The 10,736-nt window shown below is 44.3% G+C and overlaps 1 pseudogene; it reads right to left on the bottom strand.

Moving 5' to 3' along the window:
* Window positions 1-10,726, bottom strand: part of LOC121291234 — a 37,165-nt pseudogene extending 26,439 nt beyond the window's left edge.
* Window positions 10,727-10,736: the final 10 nt, after the last annotated feature.

Below are 10,736 nucleotides of genomic sequence, written 5' to 3' on the forward strand. Positions count from 1 at the left end.
AGGACAAGGGGGATCCTATCATCTTTCTGGGAGGGAGGAGAAGGCGTGAAGGCGGATGCGCGGGAGATGGGCCGGACACGGTTGAGGGCCCTGTCAACGACCGTGGGTGGAAAACCTCAGTTAAGGAAGGAGGACATGTCAGAGGAACTGTTTTTGAAGGTAGCATCATCAGAACAGACGTGACGGAGGCGAAGGAACTGAGAGAATGGGATGGAGTCCTTACAGGAAGCGGGGTGTGAGGAGCTGTAGTCGAGGTAGCTGTGGGAGTCGGTAGGCTTGTAATGGATATTGGTGGACAGTCTATCACCAGAGATTGAGACAGAGAGGTCAAGGAAGGGAAGTGTCAGAGATGGACCATGTGAAAATGATGGAGGGGTGGAGATTGGAAGCAAAATTAATAAATTTTTCCAAGTCCCGACGAGAGCATGAAGCAGCACCAAAGTAATCATCGATGTACCGGAGAAAGAGTTGTGGGAGGTGGCCGGAGTAGGACTGGAACAAGGAATGTTCCACATACCCGATAAAGAGACAGGCATAGCTGGGGCCCATGTGGGTACCCATAGCCACACCTTTTATTTGGAGGAAGAGAGAGGAGTTAAAAGAGAAATTGTTCAGTGTGAGAACAAGTTCAGCCAGACGGAGGAGAGTAGTGGTGGATGGGGATTGTTCGGGCCTCTGTTCGAGGAAGAAGCTAAGGGCCCTCAGACCATCCTGGTGGAGGATGGAGGTGTAGAGGGATTGGACGTCCATGGTGAATAGGAAGCGGTTGGGGCCAGGGAACTGGAAATTGTTGATGTGACGTAAGGTCTCAGAGGAATCACGGATGTAGATGGGAAGGGACTGGACAAGGGGAGAGAGAAGGGAGTCAAGATAACGAAAAATGAGTTCCGTGGAGCAGGAGCAAGCTGACACGATCGGTCTACCGGGACAGTTCTGTTTGTGGATTTTGGGTAGGAGATAGAAGCGGGCCGTCTGAGGTTGGGCGACTATCAGGTTGGAAGCTGTGGGAGTAAGATCTCCAGAGGAGATGAGGTCAGTGACAGTCCTGGAAACAATGTTCAGTGGTGGGGTCATGGTCCAGGGAGAGGTAGGAGGAACTGTCTGCGAGTTGATGCTCGGCCTCCGCGAGGTAGAGGTCAGTGTGCCAGACAACAATAGCACCACCCTTGTCAGCGGGTTTAATGACAATGTTGGGGTTGGACCTGAGAGAACTGAGAGTGCAGTAGGTTCGGAGAGGGACAGATTAGAATGGCTGAGAGGAGCAAAGAAATTGAGACGACTGTCGTTGGTTTTGCTGCATTGTTCCAGTGAAGCCCAATGCAAACTGGAGGAACAGCACCTCATCTTCCGACTAGGCACTTTACAGCCTTCTGGACTGAATATTGAATTCAACAACTTTAGATCTTGAACTCCCTCCTCCATCCCCACCATCTTTCTGTTTCTTCCCCCTTCCTTTTGTTGTTTCCAATAATTTATATAGATTTTTCTTTTCCCACCTATTTCTATTATTTTTAAATCTTTTATGCCCTGCTAGTCTTTCCACCCCACCCCCACTAGAGCTGTACCTTGAGTGCCCTACCATCCATTCTTAATTAGCACATTTGTTTAGATAATATCACTACCTTCAACACCTGTGTTCTTTTGTTCTTTTGTCTGTGACATCTTTTGATTATCTGCTCCTATCATTGCTTGCTTGTTCCTACAGCCACACCAAAAGCACCCCCCCCCCCGCCCCTCCACCACCACCACCTTAAACCAGCTTATATTTCACCCCTCTCCTTATATTCGCTCAGTTCTGTGGAAGGGTCATGAGGACTCGAAACATCAACTTTTTTCTTCTCCGCCGATGCTGCCAGACCTGCTGAGTTTTTCCAGGTAATTCTGTTTTTGTTTTGGATTTCCAGCATCCGCAGTTTTTTGTTTTTATAAGCTGTTTGAATGCCTGATACTCAATAGGATAGCACCAACTGTAGCTGCAAAGATCATTCCAGATCAAACAGGTTTCCGCCCGGCAAATCAACAACAAGCCAACTGCTCAAACTCACACAACATATCGAAGATGGTTTTGAGCAAGGGATGGTAACAGGTGCGGTTTTTGTAGACCTGTCAGCAGCATACGATACAGTGAACCATAGACGTCTCCTCTGCAAGATCCTAGAGATGACAAAAGATAACAGAGCTGTTAGAAAGCATGCTTCAGAATCTCTGGTTCTATGTTGAACTAGGTGGGAAGTGCAGCAGTGGCGTATTCAGAAGAATGGTCTTCCTCAGGGAAGCGTGCTTGCACCGCTGCTGTACAACATCTACATGAATGACCAACCTATAGACGGTGTCACATGCCGTTTTATATATGCTGATGACTTATATGTCACTGCCCAAAGCACTGATTTTAACACCGTGGAGAAAACGCTTTCTGAGGCTTTGGAGGGACTAACATCCTACTATGAAGAAAACCAACTTCGCGCAAACCATCAAAGACGCAAGTTTGTGCATTCCACCTCAGAAACCGTGAAGCCAAACGACAGCTTATAGTAACCTGGTGTAGAGCAATACTGACACATTGCGAGCACCCTACCTACTTAGGAGTCACCCTTGACAGATGCCTCACCTTCAAGAATCACATCGAAAAGACAAAGGCAAAAGTGAGCGCACAAAACAACATCCTGAATAAGGTCACTAACACAAAATGGGAAGCAAGCTCGAAAGCATTGCGAACCAGTGCACTTGCTCTTTGCTATTCCACTGCCGAATACGCCTGCCCTGCATGGGAAAGACCTATTCATGGTAAGAAGTTGGATGCCGTTCTGAATGCAAGCTGCCGACTTATCACAGGTTGTTTAAAACTAACAAACACCAACAGCCTATATATCCTGGCGGGTATCGCTCCCCCTGATATAAGAAGAACAGTAGCCAGCAAGAAAGAGCGACTTCATCAAACATCAGATGAGAGGCACCCTCTACATGGTCATACACCTACACTCAGCCGCCTAAAGTCAAGGAAGAGCTTCACGAACAGTGTTGTTCCATTACAATCAACCCCATCTGAAGCCTGCATCGCCTTGTGGAAAGACTGGCTCCCCAGTCTCAAACAACCCCCAGTGTTGGAAATTCTACCAGATGAAAGCCTTTCCAACTGGGCAACCTGGAAGTGCCTTAACAGACTTAGGACTGGTGTAGGTCGTTCAAAGGTATCACTAAGCAAATGGGAATATACAACCAGCCCGACAACTTGTGAATGTGGAACTGAGCCACAGACTATGCAACATCTCCTGCAATGCCTATCGCTAGAGGAGCCCTGCACTGTTGCAGATCTTGCCAAATTCAACAAGGCGCAAAAATGTGTCTAGTTCTGGCTGGGTCACGTATAGACTGTCCGTGGACACAATAAGAAGACGACAGCTTCAGGAACCCAGACACAAAGACAACACTGACACCTGCAGCTCTAACTAGTTACCACTTTAAATCAAATCAAACTCGCAGGCTGCCAATTTACAGGGGAAAAGCATTCTGTACACAATCTTAAACATACGAGCAAGGAGCAGGAGTGGGCCATTCAACCCCTCGAGGCTGCTCCACCATTTAATAAGATTATGGCTGATCTGGTGGTAACCTGAAATCTTCATCCCGTCTGCCCCCAATAACATATCACCATCTTGCTTACCAAGATTCTATCCATCTCTGCCCTAAAAATATTCAAAGACTCTACTTCCGCCACCTTTTCAGGAAGAGATTTCCAAAGGCTCATGATTCTGAGAAAAAATTTCGCCACATCTCCGTTTTAAATGGGCGAACCCTTATTTTTAAACAGTGACCTCTAGTTCTAGATTCCCCCACAAGAGGAAACATCCTTTCCACATCCACCCTGTCAGGACCCCTCAGGATCTTCTATGTTTCAATCAAAATGCCTCTTAATCTTCTAAATTCCAGTGGATACAAGCCTAGCCTGTCCAGCCTTTCCTCATAAGACAACCTGCCCATTCCAGGTATCAATCTAGTAAACGTTCTCTGAACTGCTTCCAACACATTTACATCCTTCCTTAAATAAGGTGACCAATACTGTACACAGTACTCCAGATGTGGTCTCACTAGTGCCCTGTACAACTGAAGCATAACCTACTTTTGTATTCAATTCCCCTCACAATAAATGATAACATTCTATTAGCTTTCCTAACTACTTGCTTGAGACTTAACTCCTTAGGAACTGAATTTAATACAGCAGAAATATCATGTCATTGTCAGCCACAGCTCAGTTAGCACTCTTCTCTCTGAGTCAGAAGGTTGAGGGTTCAAGTCTCACTGCAGGGCCTTGAGCACTGAGGCTGACACTCTAGTGCATTACTGAGGGAGTGCTGCACCGTCAGAGGTACCATCTTGCAGATGAGTTAAACCATTTGCCCTCTCAGGTGAATGTAAAAGATCCCATGACACTGTGTCATAGAATAGCAGGGGGGGTTATCTCTGATATCCTGATCAATAATCCCACAATCAATGTCATGTAAACAAATTAATCTGATGATTATCACATTGCTGTTTGTGGAAGCTTGCTCTGCACAAATTGGCTGCAGTATTTCCTACATTACAACAGTGACTACACTCCAGAAAGCTCTTCTTTGGCTGTAAAGTGCTTTTGGATGTCTTGTGTTCATGAAATTGATATAAAATTGGATTTTTTCTTTCTTAGGGAAATCAGTGACATTGACCAAAATATTGTGCACAGGACTCTTACTGTAGGCTCCTGAGTGTTTCAGTGAACAGGAACACACCATACTGACAAATCAGGTAGTTAGAATTAATCTAAAAAGTGAATTTATTGTGAGTTATAAATCTATACAGTAGATTGATAAAACAGCAGACAAACAATATTCAGCTCACACCAAACTTTGAATCAACCAAATTAACAAAACATTTGAAAATGACTCGAGGTCTTTCCCAGAACATGAAATGAATCTTGGAAGAGTGTAAGGTGAACACATCACACCGTTATTACATTGAGGTATGACGGGCTGAGGGAACTCAGGTCTGTAAAGACTCACCCCCACTCCCTCACCATACTCGGGACCATAGTTCTCCCAGACAGGAGAGTACAAACATTACCCACGGTATTAGTCAAACAGCCGTCACTTGAAGAGGATCTGTCTATAATTCACATCACCAACTAAAGCAGGGTCTGATTCTACCCCATACCCATTCCTGAGAGCTGGCTCACTTTACTAACACACACACACACTCACATCAGGGGAAACTCTCTCAGAATACTACAGACAGAAGTATCACAGATGCTTTAAAAGGTGTTTCCCCAAAGTTGCCCTTGAACAATATATTTCTATGTGAGAGTGCATTTCTTACCCTTGGAGTGAGAAAGTCAAATTACAATAACCCAGCCTTTTGTACATGAAAAAGAAAGGTTAGTTTATTTCAACACACTTGCTCTTGAAGTTCCTTAAGGAAAAATGATACTACTTCCACATACACACAAAGATTAATTACAGATTAAGATAAAACAATACTTATAAAAAATTGGATCAGTTCAGTCTACATTCGGTGCAGGCCTGATAGGTTTTGAAGTTGAGATGTTGCATTGTCAGAAATGAAGGTCTTGGGATTGTAGAGTTGTCTCTGCAGCTGTGATGGCTTCTACTGTTGAATTGCCCAAGGTGACTTTAACAGGTGAGATAAGACCATAAGACATAGGAGCAGAAATTAGGCCATTTGGCCCATCGAGTCTGCTCCACCATTCAATCATGGCTGATAAGTTTCTCAACCCCATTCTCCCGCCTTCTCCCTGTAACCTTTGATCCCCATGAGATTTGTAGATGGAATCTGAGTTACAGGGAGGAGAGAAGGTTCCTTACCTCTGTTCTGCTGTTGTGGCACATTTAGCTGCCTAGTTACTTTACAGCAGCTACCTTTCTCTGTTTCTCCCTGGGTTGAAGCTTCTTCAAGATGGTTCTCTGTGGATCTACCTTTTTCTACCCTTTTCAATGCTTTTTGCAGATAAGACAAGATGGTCCCCATTATCATGTGACCTGTACAAGAAAGCCCAGTCACTTTCCAAAAAGGCCCAAGGTAATTCCATTGCAGTTATCTGAAGTCTCCTTACCCCCTGTAGTGGTCAAAGGGCCAAGGTTGTTCACACTTTAGTGTGGCTTTACAGTCTCTTTGTATTTGGAGGAAAAGCCATTGAGTTAATGAAATAAAAGCAAAAAACTGCGGATCTGCAGATGCTGGAAATCCAAAATAAAAACAAAAATACCTGGAAAAACTCAGCAGGTCTGACAGCATCCGTGGAGAGGAACACAGTTAACACTTGGAGTCCGTATGACTCTTCAACAGAGTCATACGGACTTGAAGTGTTAACTATGCTCCTCTCCGCGGATGCTGTCAGACCTGCTGAGTTTTTCCAGGTATTTTTGTTTTTCTATTGAGTTAATGAATTTCTGTTTACCCTTTTGGACCACTCATTGAATTGTAAATGTATGTGTCTGAGGATGTCTCCTCTTTATCTGGCCGAAGGAGTTCCAGCCTGAGTCCACAAGGGGAAAGTCACACGTCACTTGGAGTCTAATTTGGAAACAGTTTTACAAAGGTTTACAAAATGCATCTTTCAAAACAGGTTTTCTAAAAATTTGTAATATCATACCTACGCAGTGTAACAGTAGTGGGAATCTGAAGCTCCTTAGAAAAATTTGAGTCTGAGAGTCAATTGAAAATTTTTAAACTGTGATTGATAGAATTTTATTTGAGAAGGTTCAGGGTGACAGAGCCAAGTCAGGTAGACAGAGTTTAAATACAGATCAGCCATGATCTACCTGACGATGTAAAAGGCTTGAGAGATTACTCCAGTTCCAACATTCCTTAAACACCTCTCCGTTTCCCCCTCCAATCTCATCTCCAACAATATTTGTTCTATTCAACCTCCAGCTGAGCTTCTGAACCCATACCCTCTCTATCAGAAAGATCACTTCCTTCTCCCTGCGTGAGTGTGTTGATGGACAAGGAGATGTGCTGACTGTGTGAAAGCCTTGTCACACACCTCACACTTGAACAGTTTCTCTCATGTGAATCCTCTGATGTAGCAGGAGCTTCGATGAGCTCGAGAAGGATTTGTTGCACACATCACATGTAAATGGTTTCTCCCCGGTGTGAATGCGTTGGTGTACGCGGAAGGTTGACGATCTGGAGAATGATTTGTTGCACACCTCACAAGTGAAAGGTTTCTCCCCTGTGTGAATGCGCCAGTGACTCACCAGGGTCGAAGACTGTGCAAAGCCCCTGTTACAAACCTCACACTTGAACGGTTTCTCCCCAGTGTGCATGCGTTTGTGTACGCGGAGGTTCCCAGACTTCAAAAAGGCTTGGCCACACACCTCACACTTGAATGGCTTCTCCCCAGTGTGGATGCGTTGGTGCTTCAGGAGTGTCGATGACTGTGTGAAGGCTCGTGCGCACACCTCACATTTGAAGGGTTTCTCCCCTGTGTGAATCCTCTGATGTATCAGGAGATCAGAGGAGCAGGTAAAAGCCTTCTCACAAACTTCACACTTGAAGGGTTTCTCACCTGTGTGAATTCTTTGGTGTATGAGGAGGCTTGTAGACTTCACAAAAGCTTTATTGCAAACCTCACACTTGAATACCCTTTCCCCCATGTGAATGCGTTGATGTGTGCGGAGGTTCGATGACACTGAGAATGATTTGTTGCACAACTCGCATGTGAATGGTTTCTCTCCTGTGTGAATGCGACGGTGTTTCACCAGGGCCGAAGATTGTGCAAAGCCTCTGTTACACACCTCACACGTGAACGGTTTCTCCCCAGTGTGAATGTGTCGGTGATTAACGAGCGTCGATGATTGGGCGAAGGCTCGCTCGCACATCTCACACTTGAATGGTTTCTCTGCCATGTAGCTAACCCTAGTGTTACAGGTGGTACAACAGATGTACTTTATGTATGAGGAAATCTTATGAGCCTGTGGAGCCCTCCTCACACACCTCACACTTGAACAGCCTCTCACCTGTAGGAATGAGTCAGTGGTCCATGAGGCTTGATGAATAATTGAAGCTCTCACCACACTTGAAACCCACTCACACTTCTTCCCAGCCTCACCCTGACCAATTGCCCACAGCTGAACCTTCAGTAAAGTTGGTTTTGATGGAAGGCTCCACACCACTGACCAGTTTCAGATCTGATGATATGTCAAAGCCCACCTGACCCGACCAATTTCCAAATGATGGTTTCACAGCCCAACCTTCTCTGTGTTGAGCAATGCTGTGAAGTTGTGCAGTTGTTCCTTGCGTGATGTTCAGGATCTATTTGCAGTGTCAATCCTCTCTTTATTCTCTGGTGTAGTACGGTGCAATCCTTCTGTAAATTAAGAAAAGGAGACATGATTTCCTCCAACACCCTCTCCTCTTTTGCTGAAGGGGATGACTCCTTACAAGGAGTCATCTTTCTTACAAGGGATCTCAAAAGCCAGGTTAATCGAATTGGCAAGTAAACTAAGAGTAGGAGTGCCTTCCAAAGCTAGGAATTTAAAACCTTCTGTAATAGGAACCCATGTGGAAGACCAAAGGATTACAACTGCCAGACAGGCAGCAGTAATGGCTGACGATTATGAGCTGATCCATAAAACCAAACCTTTTAAAATGGTGGTTGACAATAGTGACTTGGGGGAAGGAGCAATTCTATTACAAGACGACCAATTAGGAATAGAAAGGTCAGTGGGGTACTTTTCAGAGAAACTAAACCAATATCAGGGGAAGTACTCTACTACAGAGAAAGAAACTTTAGCACTGTTGTTGTCCCTTCAACACTTTGAAGTTTATGTCCATTAATCTACACTGACCATAATCCGCTGGCGTTTACTGAAAAGTTTAAAACTTGAAATATGCGACTGTTTAGATGGGGTTTAATGTTTCAACCATTCAAGGTAAAGGTTGTTCTCATTGCCGAGAAAGATAATGTAATTGCAGATGCATTGTCCTGGGTGTAAATTACTGAAATCAGATAATTCTTAAGATTGTATAAGGGGAAAGGATGAATGAATGAGCGTAAGTCTCATGTTTGTCGTCCATATGTCATATACCTTGTAATGAAACATTTTTTTAAAATGGCGTTTCATCTTTTTAAGCGTGGAGGCATGTAAAGAAGTTTTTTTATTTTTCTTGGATTGTGACTTTAAAGTTGGACTGTGGCTTTGAAAACCTACAGTGGCTGCACTTTAAAAAAAACATGTTCCCTGAAGTAGAAGAGAAAATCTACAATGTTGCTTCTTCTTGGAACAACATGTGCCAGGTTGGACGATGCTGCTGGAAAGGACATGGTTTAAGAAAGAACGGCATCTGATTGGCTGCTGACCAGGTGATCAGGATTTTGTGATAGCGGTAGCCAGGGGATCAGCTCCTACCCTGCCAAGAGGAAAGACCTAAACCCTCGTTCTCCTGGGTTTTTAGTAAAACTCCAGTAATTCTGCCATAGTAATTAGCTGGCTATTCCGCACATCTCCGGATCCTTTTTTTTTAGAAAAGTCAAAAGAAAAGGGGAGAAATCACGAGTAGAGACATTAAAATCAGGTTTTCAACGAGTAAACTACAAACTGGAAGTTCTGAAAGATCCCCTCGTGTTAGCAGTACAAGTCTGCAAAGAACTTGGAAGACTTCAAGCAAAATCAACTCATCTAACCCTGTACTCCAGATTAGTCCTATCAAACTGTTTTTACCTCACCCTTAAAATCCTTGTTTTGTGTGTCTTGTATGTGTGTTTGTGTATGGGGGTTAAAAAGGGGTAGATTAAGTTATAGAGTTAAGAGTTAGCATTTTATATTTCTTTTGTCATTAGTTAAAAACAATTTGTTTAACAAACAGTTATTTACTTGTTAAATTTACAAACGTGATGCTGGTATTCTGTTAATCTGAATTAAATTCACAGTTAGGTAAAATTGGGGCAATTTGGTGGTCTGAATAAACTTTCTCACATTTGTCATGGCTCGGAGAGCAGTGGGGCTTGACATTACAGTGCGCTATCCTCAGTGAGTCGTGACAGTCTTTAGGCTTCACATGAGCCTCCTCTCACTCCTCTCCATCTCACCCTATCAGCATATCCTTCTGTTCCTTTCTTCCTCATGTGTTTATTGAGATTCCAGCAAAAGGCTGGCAGAGAGGTCTGGTGAGGGGCGAGGGACCATTCCCAAAATCACTCCTGCAGTCACAGAGTGACGAACTGAACACAGTCACTCATAGAGCACAGCGTCATTTCCCAAGCCACAAACTCAACCTCTGCTCTCCCTCTTTCTCTATCGCTCTTCCTTCTGTCCTGCTCTCCTATGCCCCTCCCTCCTGTGTCCCTTTCTTCTGTCTCTCTCTTTCCCTTCTGTTACCTTCTCTTCTGTGCCCCTCTCTCCTGTGTATGTGCTGCACATTATCACTGTCTCGGATGCTGTGGCTCTTCCTCTTCTGATCTGCTGTCAAATACATCCAAGGCTATACATCCCACACTGCTGTTGTCAGTTTAAAAGCACTGAGGATGAAGAATGCTGTTCCCATACTAGAAATCTCTGTCAAACGTTTACCAGGGGAACTGAGACAGCAGCTGCAATAAGTGAGGTTTTGTTCATTTGGGACAACGACAAGTTTAAGCTCCCACCTGATCTGCTGCTCAAAGTCGCCTCCATTTCACCGGTCAGTTTCTCAAGCTTCAGGAAACTCATGTTGTTCCAGAAATATTTGGATTGGCTGTGACAGAC

The sequence above is a fragment of the Carcharodon carcharias genome, chromosome 19, assembly GCF_017639515.1.
Source record: "Carcharodon carcharias isolate sCarCar2 chromosome 19, sCarCar2.pri, whole genome shotgun sequence".
Classification (NCBI taxonomy): Eukaryota; Metazoa; Chordata; class Chondrichthyes; order Lamniformes; family Lamnidae; genus Carcharodon; species Carcharodon carcharias.